Below are 18,007 nucleotides of genomic sequence, written 5' to 3'. Positions count from 1 at the left end.
TTAAACTGTTCGACAATTTGCTCACGCATTTGTTGACAAAGTGGTGACCCTCGCCCCATCCTTGTTTGTGAATGACTGAGCATTTTATGGAAGCTGCTTTTATACCCAATCATGGCACCAACATGTTCCCAATTAGCCTGTTTACCTGTGGGATGTTCCAAATAAGTGTTTGATGAGCATTCCTCAACTTTCTCAGTCTTTTTTGCCACTTGTGACAGCTTTTTTGAAACATGTTGCAGGCATCAAATTCCAAATGAGCTAATATTAGCAAACAATTACAAAGTTTCCAGTTCGAACATTAAGTATCTTGTCTTTGCAGTCTATTCAATTGAATATAGGTTGAAAAGGATTTGCAAATCATTGTATTCTGTTTTTATTTACCATTTAAACAACATGCCAACTTCACTGGTTTTGGGGTTTGTAAAAGCACTTTCAAATATCCCACATTACCATCACCATAAATAGCAAAAACACAATAGCTAAACATCAATTTACCTTGGAATCTTGGTTCTTTCCGATAGTAGGGTAAACCCAGGGCATGATTCTTGCCTAGGCCCAGGCCAGTAATACATCAACCAAAGGGGCTGTTTGCAACATTTACACAGATGCCTAGAGGGCGCTAACTTTCCAATGTATTTTACACAGTATATCCCGCACGTAATGACGTAACTACGTCCGTACGTAACACATGCATGCGCATTAGCTTGAGGTGTTGTTAGCTAATAATAGCGATCCAGATACCTAGCGTTAGGTGTTATGAAATGCATATTCTATCATAACAACAACATGACTGCAAATAGTGCGGTGCTTCTCTTGGACCGCTTTTGTAAGCACCCTCTCTCTGCATGTACGTGTTGACGAGACAGGGTGAGTGACCGTCGTATTATTCGGGTCGGTAAACATTTTTACTACACTAACTTAGTAACTGTGAAAAATAAAGACCCTTTTAACACAAATGTGTTCTGTTAAACCACTAGTGGTAACATAAGCTAGCCAATGGTGTTCTTGTGACAAACAGCCCCTTAATGGAACAGTAAATGTAAATGAACCCAATATTTTTGCCGGCATTAATAAACGGCAATGTCCATGTGTGTTTAAATTTCTTTGTATCTCGATGTACGTGACACCGCCCAGCTGCTCATCTTCTTACGTGGGAAAACTGCAGACTTTCAAATCACACAGGAGCTGGCAGCCATGCAGTCAATTAAAAGGGACAACCACAGGTAATGACTTGTTCACATAGGTAAATACGTGTTTGGACATGTTAGGACTGAAATGGGACAAGCTGGCAGGTGTGACAACAGATGGTTGTCCAAATCTGACGGGGAAAAATGTTGGACTTTTAAAGAGGATGCAGGATAAACTTTAAATTAACCCTGTGCGAAATTGACATTTTTGCATTGTATTATACATCAGGAAGTGTAGTGTAAGACAGTGTTAAAAATAAAACCATCAAAAGCAATCTGATTTTGGTATAAAGTTAAGTTAGGTTAAATGAAAGTATTATTATTATTTATTATTGTTATTATTATTATTATTATTTATCTTACGGTATTTCAAAAACAATATTGAGCAAAATTTAATTGAAATATTGTCGATGTGGCCCTCCAGCGGTGCTCGGGTTGCTCATGCGGCCCCCGGTAAAAATTAATTGCCCACCCCTGCTCTAGTCAGTCATCAACAATCTTTGTATCGGCGGATGGAGGCAGGACCGCCACGTTATACCAACAGGATGCATGGACAGAGAGACTCACTCTTCGTGACTCGCCAGTAGGAAGCACCGCAAGTTAACACAAATTAGAACAAATGAGAATGATGATTCACTGATGAACGAACCAATATGCTGAATATGTTGAAAAGTGATGGCAGGACAAAAAAAAAGATATCAAAACAAACCACCTGACTCAGTTTTTCTAGCTGGGGAAAAAAAGGCCACTTCAAGAAGTTAAATTTATATTAAAGTGCAATAATTTCTAATAGAGATTGAGAGTCAATTGTATTTATATGTTTACCTATTCAGGATAATTAGAAGTTATTGACCTTCCAATTACAATAGTAAAAAATACTAATGGGAAGAAAGTTTATCGCGTTTGAAAAGGTTACTTGCATTGTTGTTATTATTATATATTACGATTACATTCCTTCCGCCTTCCGCCCGAATGCAGCTGAGATAGGCTCCAGCACCCCCCTAGACCCCGAAAGGGACAAGCGGTAGAAAGTGGATGGATGGATGGACAATTACATTAGTACTCAATTTGGTCTCAAAATATTGCTGACTATAATATTGCTTATTGACAATATATTGTGGGACAATATAACGCCCAGCACCATTTATTATAGGTCCAAGTCTACCCTTGCCTGACACAATGTTCACTTTGAATAGCATTGCCTTCTTTCAAGAAGACTTGGAGCAATGTTCTGTGGCTTACAGTGAGGCTGCCGTGTTGAAGGCCTGTTGTATGTTCACACTTGTGTTGGCCAAAGAAACCCAAAGCCAGAGTCAGGGAAATGTCAATGTTAAGTTTGAAGACAGTTGCTTCTTGGATTTATTTCCACCACATATTTGATTGCTGTTTTGATTTTAAAACATTTATCATTTGCTCCAATTAAATTCCTCCCTCATCCTCTGTGTTGTAAAGCATGTAGTTTCCGTCATTTCATATTAGTCTTCATCATGACTCAAACGACATTTCTGCAAATAATGTTCCTTATCCTGTGGGATTTGCTACTGAGTCGGCCTGCATGCTCGCCGTGTGCGGTATTCTCCTGCGAGAGTAACCGTTTGCAGCTCACAGGCAACGCCGCTAATCCATACATGAGTAAAAGGTCAGATTGCTCATGAGTGCATGCGTGCATGTGTCTCGCCGCACCATTCGTTGTTAATTAGCTCTGGAGATGTTGCAGGCGAGCATGTGATTAAACGCAGTAGCTTCAATGTGAGCTTGTACAGAGACGTGAGGAAGCAGTCACGAAAGCCATCCTGGCATTCAGCGTGTGTGCGTGCGTGCGTGTGTGTGTGTGTGTGTGTGTGTGTGTGTGTGTGTGTGTGTGTGTGTGTGTGAGCTGTCACTCCTGGCCTGGCTGGAATGCTCCCCGCATGTTGTGGCCTTTCACTGAGCTTCAGCTTTATTAATCACCCTCCACAAGGTCTGATTTCTTGGACTGCCGCTCTGCAACTGCGGCCTTGACACAGGAGATCGCCGTCCAAAAGCTCGGAGCCTTTTCTTTCCTGCTGCATGTGGTTTCACGTTCATGCGAGTGCATGGGAAGGAAAGTACATTTGAAGTGTGCGGTTGATGGCGAGGGGGAGAAGAGCAGAGGAGGGCGTGCGGCAGCCCACACTGGCAGACCTGATAAGGCGGGTCGGCCTAAATGAATAGGGGTCAGGGTAGAGTGGTGTCGTCCATCCAGCCTGGCTAGGAGAGGTGGTGCGGGGCGCAGGGGTCACTGAGTCACACAGACAGGGTGTGTAGACTTACATTGTTCTGCGGCAGCTCGGCCTGATGAAAAACGGTACGTCAGAGTGAACGCATGTTCTCACAATTGTCTTTAAGAAAGTGTGCACTCATGGATTTTATGCAACAATGTTGTTGTTACATATGACCTGGACGACTGGAGAAAAGCATTGTTGTTCAATCATCCAGGATTTTAGTATCTAAGTTGGCATGTGTTCTTCCACGGCTCTGTGGCTTGAGTTTCCCTTCCTGCAGAGTTGGACCGTGCCGTCACTCGCAGAATTTCAGCTAGTGGTCAGTCATTCTATGGACGCATGGATGACCATTAGCACCAGGCTAAATGTTTATAGTAGCACAATGCCATCTAGACGATGGTTTAAGATAGGGGTGTAAAAAAAAAGAAGATTTGTTACGATTCTTAATCAATACAAAAAAATTAAAAACCGGTTAAAATATTTTTATTTTTTTTAAAGTCCGTCCTGTCCAGACATTCAGGCAAATCATATTGTGGATGTAAATGTATGGAGTGAAAAAAATGTGTAAAACAATGTTTAGTTTGTGAAACATTTTTTAGTTTGTGAAACATTTTTTTTATTTTGTGAAACATTTTTTAGTTTGTGAACAATGTTTTTGAGTTTGTGGAGTTTTGGCAGTAATTTCGCTCCATATAGATTATCTGCTCTACAGATTTACTTTAGAAAAGAGAAGTGTGGGATACTTCTCTTGTTGCCCTATTTGTAATTCCATCCATCCATCCATCCATCCATCCATTTTTACCGCTTTTCCCTTTTGGGATCACAAGGGGTGCTGGAGCCTATTTCAGCTGCATTCGGGCGGAAGGTGGGGTGTACCCTGGACAAGTCGCCACCTCATCGCAGGGCCAACACAGACAGACAGACAACATTCACACTCACATTCACACACTAGGGCCAATTTAGTGTTGCCAATCAACCTATCCCCAGGTGCATGTTTTTGGAGGTGGGAGGAAGCCGGAGTACCCGGAGGGGACCCACACAGTCACGGGGAGAACATGCAAACTCCACACAGAAAGATCCCGAGGCCATGATTGAACCCAGGACTTTTGTATTGTGAGGCACATGCACAAACCCCTTTCCACCGTGCTGCCCCCTATTTGTAATTGACTTTGTTAAATCTTTGGGTAGAATTTTATTAAACAAAAAACAGTTTTCTTTTAAGTAATATAGAAAATGATGAGAGCTGTTATCTTTTTTTTATGGAGGAATGTAGTTCATCATACAACTGGCACCCAATGTCATTAAAAAGTATGGATTTTGAATCGAGAATCGTTTTGAATCAAGAATCGGTTCTGAATCGAATCGTTACCCCCCATAATCGAATCGAATTGTGCGGTGCCCAAACATTCACAGTCCTAGTTTAGGATTATGACATGCTTCCTAGGTGCTGATTAAAAAAAAAAAAGTAGTTTATGTTGGATTTAATAACTGATTTGGTAGGGCTAGGCGATTAATCGAAAAATAATCAAAACCGACATTTATACCTTTAAACCGACAAAAAACTGCCTTGCCATTTATTCTGATTTTTTTTTTACACTAAAAGATGGTCCTCTTCAAGGGGAACTGCACTTTTTGTGGAGTTTTGCCTATCGTTCACAATCATTATTTGTATTTGTATTTATATTTGCAATGTTTTTTTTAATGCATTCTAGATAGTAAATACATGCAATCAAAAGTCTGCTTACAGTGGCTGTTAGCTTTTTTTCCAACTCCATCACTGATTATTACTCACTGCAGACTTCAGGAGAGCCAACAAATGCAATAAAACATCACTTACTGTACAATGTCTGCTGTCTTTGGGATGCCGACGGCAAGGATGTTCATTAAGTCCTGTTTCGATTAAGAATAATACATACTGTAAAATTACAGATAATGCACATACAGGCGTGATGAATTGGGATAATTTTTTACCTACACCCTTAGAGGTGGGCGTGACATGGCAGAAAACTTACCTCAGATGGTTTGCCACAAAACAAGTAACATTAATAACTCGGTTCCACAAACTCCTATCTTGATCCTAATTGGTAGAAATGATGATGATGACAACCTGAAGGGCCCAATAGGTCAGTCGTACCTGTTCATACCTATTTGTAGGCGGTGAAAACTGCCCCATGCCATAACCGATCTAACTGTCATTTCTACACTTCAGGTGATCAGAGACGGAAACCAAACTGATGGGTGATTATAAATTGCCTATAGCAGAATGTGGGCAGGGCATGTCTCCACAAAACAGAAAACGTTAATAATATAGCTTTACAAGTTCTGATTTTGATCCTAATTGGTAGAAACGATGATGATGACACCCAGAAGTACTGTATGGTTTTGTACTTTGTACATATTACTATCCATTCGTAGTGGGCGGAGCCTGGCGGTAAATTCTGCTAGACGCCATCTCCAATAAAACTGCTATTTCGTAATTTTAGATGATAATACACATACATCAAAATGATGGGCAATGACAAATTGTGAATACATATGACCTATGACATGGGATGTGGGCGTGGCATGGCGGCAAACTTTGATCTGAAAGTTTTTCACAAAACACGAAACTTTAATATTTCAGCTCCACAAATTCAGAACCTTGATCCTATTTAGTAGAAATAATAATGATGACACCGTGAAGTGTTCGCTGGGTCAGTACCTGTTGGCCACAACTGCACCTTGCCATCAGCCATTAAACTGTCTTTACTTCTCTTTAGCTGATTGGATCTTCCTCCAAACTGACATGGGGCTTTAAGGTTGGGGTCCAATCACGCCTAGACGTTAATTTTGACACTGCCATCGCCCCCTTGCGGTGGAAAATTATAACAGTCAATCCTGAAAGGGAGAAGCGGTAGAAAATGGATAGATGGATAATTTCCTTCCACATACTCCGCTCTCTGCAATTTGTGATGGTGGGTCTGGGTGTTGAGTAGGATGCAACTGCATCACTGTAGTGGCGCCAATATCACCCCCTTATGGTGGAAAATTATACCGGGTCATAACTACCTTACAGATGCTCTGATCTTCCTGAATATTTTGATGGTGGGTCGGAGTATTGGGTGGGATGTAACCAACCACGTCAATGCAGTGGCGCCAACATCATCCCCTTGTGGTGGAAAATTTTAACTGTCATAACTTCTTTACGTGTGCTCCTATTTTCCTGAATTTTTTAATGGTGGTTCGGAGTGTTGGGAGGGACGTAACGGCATAAGTACTGCGGCGCCTTTATCGCCCCCTTTTAAGGAAAAACTATAACAGTAATACATTCCTTGTACATGCTACGATCTTTCTGACATTTTTGATGATGGATCGAGGTGTTGGGTGGGAGCAACCACATGATTTGCCCCCTTGTGGTGAACAATTATAACTGTCTTGACTTCCTTTCACATGCTCCAATCTTCCTGAAATTTTTGATGGGGGGTTGGAGTGTTGGGTGGGACGCAGCTGCATGACTATTGCTGCGCCTTTATCGCCTCCTTTTGGTGGGAAACAGTTATAGCTTCCTTACACATGCTCCGCTCATCCTAAAATATTTTGGTGGTGGGTCAGGGTATAGGAAAGGACGTGACCACAAGTGTCATGCGTTCCCTCCGACTCGCTTGAAACGCGATGCAAGGGGGGCGAGGGCCCATTCAACGCTGCTCGCAGCTTTAATTGTTTTTTTTAATCGTTTTATGAACTCAGCAAGTAAGTTACTGGACACAAGGCTTTAAGGGCAAAAACTAAATGATTCAAATCACAGTCAATATTAAAAAATAATTTTAAATATCTTATTGATTTTGTTACACCACCATCCTGTGTTTTTCTTTGCTAATAATTGTGATCATGAAAATGTTAATAATCAGTATCAGCATTGGTATGACCAATACTGGATTAGATCGCTACACACATTTGTGGTATCGCCCAAAACTAATGTATGGTATCCAAACAGAAGAATACATACTTATTACATTTTAACAGAAGTGTAGATAAAACCATGTTACATTAGAAAGTAACTCAATATTAACAGTACATTTGCAAGTACAATAATAATATTTTTCACAAAATAATACAACCAAGAATGACCCAATATATTACAACATGTGTCAGCAGCTAAATTAGAAGTTTTTGTAACATAGTTTGAATGGGTTTTATTATAAATGTATGTACCAAACAATATATTGTGATATATATCGTTATCGCGATATACATTTTAGGCCATATCGCCCATCTGTAATTATCCTTTGCACCAGATTATATATTCATGTGACACAAAGGTGATGGTTTAGGATTATGACACGTTTCCTAGCTGCTTACTTTTTAATAAAAAAAATAGTAATTGTTGGATTTAGTAACTGATTTGGTAATTTACTAAGTCTTTTGCAGAGAATTATCAATGATGCTTTCAGTTCCATTGTATGCTGTGGTAGAAGTGGAAATACATGGATTCAAAGTACTAGTAGAGTGGAAAAACAAGTTGACTTTATATACTCAATTGTGTTTCATTGTATACATTAAACCATATCCAATTATATTTACAGTCCGATAAGTATGTGAAAATACTGTGCTTTTTTTATGCATTCTAAATCGTAAATAAGTAGCTAACAATTCAGTCAACAGATTATGGGTCCTCTATTGCGCCCATTATACCCTCTTAAAACATCCACATACCGCCAACAATACTCCATTTACATGCCGTGACCTAAAAATTTACCAAATATGAGCGGCTTGTCGACTTTCACATCCCCCGAGATAGAGAAAAAAACGCTAGTTGCGGCAACTTTTTTTAAACTCTCCATGAGGATTGTGATTGAATCTTCATGTAAACAAAACTATATGAGCGTCCTGTTGGTTGGCATCCCAGAGAGAGTGGAAATATAACAGTAAGTGTCGTTTTTTTTATTGTTTGTTATGGCTAGTTTGTATGTTTAGCTCCTTGCAATGATGCTGATGCTATAGTGTTTCAATAAAGCTGCATCCGTTTAGCACTCGGCTTCCCAAACTTATTACTCATCGTCTTTGTGTTCGGGCTCAAAAATATAAGGTTCTGGATCATAATTGTTCCTAAAGTAATCATTGTTGGCTCTCACAAAGTCTGCTTGTTTAGTATTGTTGTTGATGAGGAAGAGGTCTGTGGATGCTTCTACGTCACAGATTACATGACAGGATTGGCTCATTATCTCTCAAAATAGCTTGGGAATCTCCAAGAGATTGATACAATTTTGATCATATCTATTTATTTGCAAACTTTGAAAGGGTTTTTGTGCCATTATCAAATATATATATAATATTAGCTTCAATATAGAGGCAACTGTTTTTTTTCACTCTACTGGTACTTCAAATCTGTATTTGTTTCAGCTCCCTCCAGAGATGTAATTTCTGGGATGACAATGCAAATGTATGATCCCCGGTCTTAAGTCTCCTCTATTTTAGCATCACTCCAGTCTATTTGTCTTCTTACACAGAACAATTGTCCAAAAGCTCTTGTTCTGACAGTGTAACTTAGCACTGGTTTGTCTTGGCTGCTCTTCTTCAGCTATGGGCGACAGATGTGTGTGTGTGTGTTTCCCAATTAAATCATTAATCCAAATCAACCCTAAACGATCGCACACAGTTTCACAATGAACATGCGGCCCCCTCGCTCTTTCTACATCCATTGCTCTTGTTCCTTGCTTTCTTCTTGAAGTCCATTTTTTCTCACCCACACAGCCTCTTTTTTAACCGCCTCCATCACCTCTTCACTTGGTCTGCGTAATCCGCCTCCCTCTTCCTGATCCCCACTGTGATTCTTCCCCCTGAATTCCTGCAGCATGCATCAAACTACTCAATGGTAAATGTGGAAAAAGTTAATTTGCAGAATAGAAACCAAAGTTTTTCAGTAGTGATACTCTGCTATGACGACTGTTTCACTTACCCAGCATTCCAATGATTTGGCAATAAAGGGCAAAGTCATCTAACACAATGGCGGATGACAAACTTCTTAGTTAATGTAGTCCTTTGTTAAGGTTTAAGTAAGGCTTGAAAGGTGAAATATTGGAAAATTATAAAATATAGCAACAATTACTTTCATCCCATTGATTTTTTTAACGTTAATGTTCCAGGCAATATAATTTTCAGTGAATGTATAGCATAGGCAAATATAAGCCTTGCCTTCAGCCTATTCCTTTTTCATTTTTGTGTGTGTATGTGTATGATTGTTGATATGTATAATCTGTGCAGTTAAATTGATCACACAAAATGGTTCATTATATGCCCGAAATAAACTAATTTCATTTCATTTCAAAGTTAGTCAAAGTAGTTTTATGGTACTTTTAGGAATTTCTGGGTTGGAATAGCACACAATCTCATCTCGTAGCCCACCCACTCATACACATCGATGTGCGCTCTCACACATGTGCAGGCCCCAAACATCCTGTTGGCGCGAACACTAACTCATCATGTGTACAAACAAATGTCTCCAGGCAAGGTCTGCTCAACGACGCCCACCTGCATAGGTCTGACGGTTCACAACACTTGCGTCTTTCTGACCCACTATAACTGGATGTACCCTTTAGTTTTCTCACAACGCACACACACACACACACACACACACATTTTTATTTGGAAGCGTAAATGAGAAAAAAAAAGCCCTCAACCAATATCCATGAACAAAGCCACAGAAAACCATATGCAGATATGTTTTTTTATTGTCTCTTCTAAGGTGCTATGCAATGTTTGTTTTAATAGAAATTGTGAGAGTGTGTGACAGTGCGCGCCTAAAATTGTAGAGACCACCCCACAGCTCAGATCATAACTTGAACATTGGAGGTAAAACAATGACCATCAAGGTATAAACAAAATCAATATGTTTGCCAAGAAGGCAGAGATGATGTCCATCTGTTGAGAGACAGATATGTGAGTTACGTGTACGTGTACGTGTACGGTGAACATGAAGCAGGTCAGTTGTGCTGCAGAGTGCGTATTCCTTTTGTGCAGCAAACCCACTTACCAGTACCAGTAGCCTGCTGTCATAACACACCCTGCCAATCTTCAATGGAGGTCAGCGTTCATTCTAAACAGGCCGAAAGGAGACGCAAAGTAAAAAGAGGCCAAATACTGTTGCGAGTGTGGCGAGAGAACGACAAGAGCTAAATACAAAGTAGGACTAACATTGCTTTGTCACGTTACTCAAAAAGAGAGTTAGTGACAGATTATTTAATTGACTTACTGATTTTGTTATAGTGCATCATATATATATATATATCCATCCATCCATCCATCCATCTATTTTCTACCGCTTATTCCCTTCGGCGTCGCGGGGGGTGCTGGAGCCTATCTCAGCTACAATCGGGCGGAAGGCGGGGTACACCCTGGACAAGTCGCCACCTCATCGCAGGGGCAACACAGATAGACAGACAACATTCACACTCACATTCACACACTAGGGCCAATTTTATATATATATATAAATATATATATACACACACACATATATACATATATATGTGTGTATATATATATATATATATATATATATATATATATATATATATATATATATATATATATATATATATATATATATATATATATATTAGGGCTGTGAATCTTTGGGTGTCCCACGCTTCGATTCAAAATCGATTCTTGGGGTCACGATTAGATTCAAAATTGATTTTTTTTAATCTATTTATTTATTTATTTATTTAAATGAAAACAATACACAACAATACCATAATAATGCAATACAATTTCAAAACCAAACCCGACCCAGCAACATTCAGAATAGCAATAAACAGAGCAATTGAGAGCAATTGAGGACACACAAACATGACACGGAACAATCTAAAAGTAGTTAGACAAAAATGAATATTATCAACAACAGTATCAATATTAGTAACAATTTCAACATAGCAGTGATTAAAAATCCCTCATTGATATTATCAATACAAACATTAATAAAAAACATTAAAAAAAAAAGAACAATAGTGTCACAGTGGCTTACACTTGCATCGCATCTCATAAACTTGACAACACATTGTGTCCAATATTTTCCACAATGATATAATAAGTCATATTTTTGTTCATTTAATAGTTAAAACAAATTTAAATAATGGATCCCATATTCCAATATATGACTCATTATTATCTAAACTAAATGCAGTTTGTTCTACTGATATCATCTCCATAGCTTGTGTACACCAGTCAGTATGAGTTGGACTATTAACATCTATCCATTTTTTTAATTTTACCCTTTTTGTTATCATGCATATTGAAAGAAATGCATTTTTACTCTTTGATGACACGTTACTAAATTGATGGAGATCCCCAAGAATACAAGTTTGCAGTGTCATTGAGATATTTATATTAAGGACTGTGATTGCTTATTTTGTTGTTTTCAACCATAACTCTTTTATTCTCTGACATTCCCACAATAAATGAACAAGAGTTGCCTCGGCTGCCCGACACTTCATACATAACTTGCTATCTACTACACCAATTTTAAACAGCTTAGAAGATGTAAAATACAATCTATTCAATATCTTAAATTGAGTCAGCTTATCTTTAATGATTCTAAAGGGCTTATTGGCATTTTTCCAAATATCATTACATGATATGTCTCTTTCATCTAAAATGTTTAAGTCCACCACCCATTTCCGAACACATGCATCATTTGCATTTCTAGTGTGGTGTTCATTTATTATTCCATAAAATAGTTTAATTAATTTCTTAAATGTATATTGATTAAAAAGTGCATCTTCCAGTTCATGGCTATTTAAAGACATACTTTCAGAGGATATGCATTTATTTACAGCGTGTTTTAAAGAGATACAATTTAAAAAATTATTTCTGGGTACATTATATTGATCAACTAAATCATTGAACAGTTTAAAATAGTTTTTATTCATAATACGATGAGGTTTAATAATACCTCTGTCTTTCCATGTTGTCCATTTAACCACATTTTTATTAATTATGATATTAGGATTGTACCAAAGCGGTTGATTTACAGATGTCATTGACTTGATTCTTAGTATTTTCTGACACAGTTTTAGAATGTTAAAGGTGGCTTCTATTGGGCTCTGCCTCAATTCATTAGGTATTTTTTTTAATATAATATAAACTCCCCACATCAATGTCCAAATTCATTAATATTTGTTTTTCTATGTTGATCCAGTCCTTATCTGCAGAAGAATGAAATAAGTGGCTTGCTTGTTCACAACCGAAGGAGATACTATAATAATGTAAGAAGTTTGGTAATTGTAGTCCTCCTTTATCTTGTGTACAAGACAACCTTAAGTATGAACAACTGGCCTTCTTTCCACACCATATAAAATGTGATATCATTGTATGTATTTTCTTAAACCAACTTTTATTCATTAGGACAGGCATCATTTTCAGTATATAATTAACTGTTGGCAGTATACTAATTTTTACTATGTTCACCCGACCCCAAAGTGATATTTGGAGACGTAACCAGCGTTCCATTTTGTATTCTATCTTATTTTTTAAATGTTTAAGATTTAGATCTCTGCTTGTATAAAGGTTTGGTGTAATGTGTAGAGCTACATATATGATTTCTGCCTCTTTCCATTTAATTTTTGAGTTCTGAACTTGTGATTTCTTGCAGTGTTTATTAAGTGGTAATATTTCACATTTGTCCCAATTGACTTTATACCCTGATAAACAGCCATATTCACTGATTACATTATTGATATAGTGAAGAGAGGAGTTAACATGTTAACAGGTAGAGAATTATGTCGTCACAATACATCGATAGCTTATTATACTGAGAGCCAATTTTTGTACCATGAATATTATTTTCACTTCTTATTTTTGCAGCTAAGGGTTCAATAACCAAATTAAATAATAATCCAGATGCAGGACATCCCTGTTTTACTCCTCTTTTTAACGAAAAAGGTTCTGAAATATGATTATTGCTTTTGACTGATGCCATGGGCCTTGTATAAAGCATCTTAATCCAATGTATAAAATTGTCTTCAAATCCAAATTTACGTAATGTGCAAAACATAAATGACCAGTTTATGCGGTCGAATGCCTTCTCCGCATCAACAGTATATACTGCTGTGGGATAAGGGAGACTTCTAGCATACTAAATAACATTAAACAATTTCCTTGTATTGTCTGAAGATTGTCGACCTTCCATGAAGCCAGTTTGGTCAGTATGAATTAAATTTCCTATTACATTTGATAATCGTGTGGCTAAGATTTTTGCCAAGATTCAAAAGGATTCTCTATTCATTCAATACATAGGATTTCAGCAGGATCTACCCCAGTCTGCTGACATGCAAGCAGAGTAGTAGATTTTTGTAAAAAGCTTTTATAATTGTAAAGGACAATGTTTTATCAACTGATTGCAATAATGTAAATGTGTTTTAACTATTAAATGAACCAAAAATATGACTTATTTTATCTTTGTGAAAATATTGGACACAGTGTGTTGGCAAGCTTATGAGATGCGATGCAAGTGTAAGCCACTGTGACACTATTGTTCTTTTTTTTTATTTTTTATAAATGTCTAATGATAATGTCAATGAAGGATTTTTAATCACTGCTATGTTGAAATTGTAACCAATATTGATACTGTTGTTAAAAACATTCATTTTTGTTTCACTACTTTTGGTTTGTTCTGTGTCGTGTTTGTGTCTCCTCTCAATTGCTCTGTTTATTGCAGTTCCGAGTGTTGCTGGGTCGGGTTTGGTTTTGGAATTGGATTGCATTGTTATGGTATTGCTGTGTATTGTTTTGTTGGATTGATTACTTAAAAAAAAATAAAAAAAATAATAATAATTTTTAAAAAATAATTTAAAAAATATATATATAGATATCGATTTTAAAAAAATGAGAATCGATTCTGAATCGCACAACGTGAGAATCGCGATTAGAATTCGAAACGATTTTTTCCCACACCCCTAATGTATACATATATATACTGTATATTTACACACACATATATACACATATATATATATATATATATATATATATATATATATATATATATATATATATATATATATATATATATATATATATATATATATATATATATATATATATATATATATATATATATATATATATATATATATATATATATATATATATATATGTAAGTGTATATATATGTGTGTGTGTGTGTGTATGTATATATATATATATATATATATATATATATATATATATATATATATATATATATATATATATATATATATATATGCATATTTATATATATATTAGGGCTGCAGCTAACAACTAATTTGATAATCGATTAATCTGTCGATTATTACTTCGATTAATAATCGGATAAAAGAGAAAAACTACATTTCTATCCTTTCCAGTATTTTATTGGGGAAAAAACAGCATACTGGCACCATACTGGCACCATACTTATTTTGATTATTGTTTCTCGGCTGTTTGTAAATGTTGCAGTTTATAAATAAAGGTTTATTTAAAAAAATAAAAAATAAAATAAAATAAAAAAGTTGCCTCTGCGCATGCGCATAGCATAGATCCAACAAATTGATGACTAAATTAATCGCCAACTATTTTTATAATCGATGTTAATCGATTTAATCGATTAGTTGTTGCAGCCCTAATATATATATATACATAAACATACATACATATATAAATACATACATATATATATATATATATATATATATATATATATATATATATATATATATATATATATATATATATATATATATATATGTATATGTATATATATATATATATATATATATATATATATATATATATATATGTATATATATATATATATATATATATATATATATATATATATATATATATATATATATATATATATATATGTATATATATATATATATATATACATATATATATATATATATATATATATATATATATATATATATATATATATATATTTATATATTTATATATTTATATATATATATATATATATATATATATATATATATATATATATATATATATATATATATATATATATATGTACATACATCTATATATATATATATATATACAAACCCCGTTTCCATATGAGTTGGGAAATTGTTTTAGATGTAAATATAAACGGAATACAATGATTTGCAAATCCTTTTCAACCCATATTCAATTGAATGCACTACAAAGACAAGTAGTTGGGAAAGGGCACGTTCACCACTGTGTTACATGGCCTTTCCTTTTAACAACACTCAGTAAACGTTTGGGAACTGAGGAGACACATTTTTTAAGCTTCTCAGGTGGAATTCTTTCCCATTCTTGCTTGATGTACAGCTTAAGTTGTTCAACAGTCCGGGATCTCCGTTGTGGTATTTTAGGCTTCATAATGCGCCACACATTTTCAATGGGAGACAGGTCTGGACTACAGGCAGGCCAGTCTAGTACCCGCACTCTTTTACTATGAAGCCACGTTGATGTAACACGTGGCTTGGCATTGTCTTGTTGAAATAAGCAGGGGCGTCCATGGTAACGTTGCTTGGATGGCAACATATGTTGCTCCAAAACCTGTATGTACCTTTCAGCATTAATGGCGCCTTCACAGATGTGTAAGTTACCCATGTCTTGGGCACTAATACACCCCCATACCATTACAGATGCTGGCTTTTCAACTTTGCGCCTATAACAATCTGGATGGTTCTTTTCCTCTTCGGTCCGGAGGACACAACGTCCACAGTTTCCAAAAACATTTTGAAATGTGGACTCGTCAGACCACAGAACACTTTTCCACTTTGTATCTGTCCATCTTAGATGAGTTCAGGCCCAGCGAAGCCGACGGCGTTTCTGGGTGTTGTTGATAAGCGGTTTTCGCCTTGCATAGGAGAGTTTTAACTTGCACTTACAGATGTGGCGACCAACTGTAATTACTGACAGTGGGTTTCTGAAGTGTTCCTGAGCCCATGTGGTGATATCCTTTACACACTGATGTCGCTTGTTGATGCAGTACAGTCTGAGGGATCGAAGGTCACGGGCTTAGCTGCTTACGTGCAGTGATTTCTCCAGATTCTCTGAACCCTTTGATGATATTACGGACCGTAACTGGTGAAATCCGTAAATTCCTTGCAATAGCTGGTTGAGAAAGGTTTTTCTTAAATTGTTCAACAATTTGCTCACGCATTTGTTGACAAAGTGGTGACCCTCGCCCCATCCTTGTTTGTGAATGACTGAGCATTTCATGGAATCTTTTTTTTATACCCAATCATGGTACCCACCTGTTCCAAATTTGCCTGTTCACCTGTGGGATGTTCCAAATAAGTGTTGGATGAGAATTCCTCAACTTTATCAGTATTTATTGCCACCTTTCCCAACTTCTTTGTCACGTGTTGCTGGCATGAAATTCTAAAGTTAATGATTATTTGCACAAAAAAAAGGTTTTTCAGTTTGAACATCAAATATGTTGTCTTTGTAGCATATTCAACTGATTATGGGTTGAAAATGATTTGCAAATCATTGTATTCTGTTTATATTTACATCTAACACAATTTCCCAACTCATATGGAAACGGGGTTTGTAATACAAACAACTAAAGTAGTTTTATAAAGTAATGTAATAATAATTGGAGAGCGGATTTCTACGGTATCGCTATGAGCTGCTTCCCCAACAAACACACCAGCTTTTAGGTATTATTTTAACGTCCTTAGTTTGCTTTATGGTCTCAATCTGCTCTAATACGGTGCAGACTAGAAGTGCCACGCTCAACCTGGTTCACCAAGTCGACTACACGGTCATTTTTGTGATGATTTCTTTCTTTAATTCAATGAAGATTATCCACTTACTCTTCTCAGCACTCATGTCCTTTACACTTACTTTTTTCGTTCTCATGGTTGACAAAGCAACATTATTCGATCCCCAGCTATAAGCTAATGTTAGACTGGATGTTTTGGTTGGATCTTACGGGGTTCACTTTGACATTCGCTCGGCCAGCTAGTGATGGGGATGAGTTTTTGCTCGCAAACTAATATTTAACAATTAGCCGAGAGACAGCTTGTATCTTGAAAACAATTGTTGGAGTACATCATGAAGTTTGTAAAAAAACAAAACTATTTGTAAATATATATTTATTTATTTATATATATATATTCCATCCATCCATCCATTTTCTACCGCTTGTCCCTTTCAGGGTCGCGGGAGGTGCTGGAGCCTTTAAATATATATTGTACGGTATACCGGTGCTAATAAAGTACTGTGGTACTAATTAATTAAAAACGGTATTATACTGCCTCTAAAAAATACCGGTTCCCCTTTTTTTTTACATTGCTGGTTTTACGAGCAGAGGAGCGTGTTCGGCAACGCACACGCACTGAGTACTTACAAGCAGACAGTGTGTAGACAGAAAAGGGAGAATGGACGCATTTTGGCTTAAAAACTAACTACAAAGGGGAAGTTATAACACTGAAACGCCACTCAGCAAGAGGTGCTTTAAAACATTGCTAGCTAGCTAGCAGTTAGCGTCCATCCGCAGTCGGCAGTATTTTAGCTACTTCTAAATCACTAATCCTTACCTCCATGGCGACAAATAAAGTATGTTTCTTACAAGTA

The sequence above is a fragment of the Entelurus aequoreus genome, linkage group LG02 (genome assembly GCF_033978785.1).
Source record: "Entelurus aequoreus isolate RoL-2023_Sb linkage group LG02, RoL_Eaeq_v1.1, whole genome shotgun sequence".
Lineage (NCBI taxonomy): Eukaryota > Metazoa > Chordata > Actinopteri > Syngnathiformes > Syngnathidae > Entelurus > Entelurus aequoreus.
The sequence above is the reverse complement of the archived record's forward strand: the minus strand, read 5'-3'. Positions refer to the sequence as shown.